Raw genomic sequence first — 1,250 nt, forward strand, 5'->3', positions numbered from 1 at the left:
GAGGATGGAAGCACTGGAAGAGTCAATATCTCAGCCGGGGCCTGCAGATGGTTCCGTGACCCCGGCCGGGCTCGGTACTTGCGGCCGGAGCTGTTTTACCATGGAGGTTCCTGCAGCGGCTGCGCTGGGGCTGTGTCAGGCTGGGCCGCGCTGGGGCAGGGCCAGGATCTCAGCAGCCAGGCCAGAGCACAGCAGCAGCACGGCCGGGGCCCATGGCTTCTCCTCCCCTGCCCGCTGGTTGCGGGCGAACCCCAAGGGCGGCAGAACCTTGGCTGAGCCGGCCCGGCCCGGGGCTGCTCCCGGGGCCCGGCGGATCCTGGCCGGGCCCGGGCTGGCGGCGGGGCAGGGCTCGGTAGCGGCCAGATGTCAGCAACCGCAGCCACGGCCCGGCCCGGCCTCGGCCCCGCGGCCTCCCCTGCCCTGCCCGGCAGCCGATGGGGCCTGGCGGCTCCCTGGGAAGGGGCCCGGCCCCACGGCAGGAGCCGCCCGGCCTGGCCTGGCTGAGACGGGGGCTGGGCCGGCCTGGTCACCTCTTTGCTGGCCAGAAGGGAAACAGACCCAGCCAGGCTTCTCCATCTTTAACTTGTGTCTTCACAGAGGCGTGTGCAGTTTCCTTAGTGGTTTAACAGATTGTCAGCTCTCAAAGCTAATTACTGATTGGTTTTTTTTTTGTCAGACACCAAGGAAACTGCTAGCAGCTTCTCTCAGGACATCACTTCCGTGATGCAAAACCACCACAACAGCACAGAACACAGAGCTCCTTTGTCCATATGTAGTGGTCATGTGCCCAAGGCCTCAAAACCCCACCTTGGGAGATCTCTGGGTGCTCTCCAAGGTGTTTTCAAATGAAAACATTCAGCTCATAGTCTAAGAAAAACACCAGAGCACAGGGCCAGCCTGACCTGTCTGTCCTGGCTACTTTTGTCTGGGAGCGATCCTTGGATATACGGAATTTTGGAGGCCTACTTCTAATTTATGCCATGGACCCTGGATATGAAGGCCAGGTTCTTTTCCACAGGAAGGAAGGAACAGAGCCCCACAGTTTCCCCAGGTGCATGAGAGGTTACTGCCAGAGGTCAGCTAGAGCTGACAGTTTTTTTTCTGGGAGATACCCTTGCATAGAGGAAATTTTAAGGGAGCTTACCAATTTTGGCAATGGGCAGCTGAAAAGAGGGACAGTTCTTTCCCTTAGGAAGGAAAGCATGGAGCCCCAGTGCTCCAGGAGCTGATGAGAGGCAGCTCTTGGCATT

Source organism: Anomalospiza imberbis, unplaced genomic scaffold, assembly GCF_031753505.1.
Source record: "Anomalospiza imberbis isolate Cuckoo-Finch-1a 21T00152 unplaced genomic scaffold, ASM3175350v1 scaffold_684, whole genome shotgun sequence".
Taxonomy (NCBI): Eukaryota; Metazoa; Chordata; class Aves; order Passeriformes; family Viduidae; genus Anomalospiza; species Anomalospiza imberbis.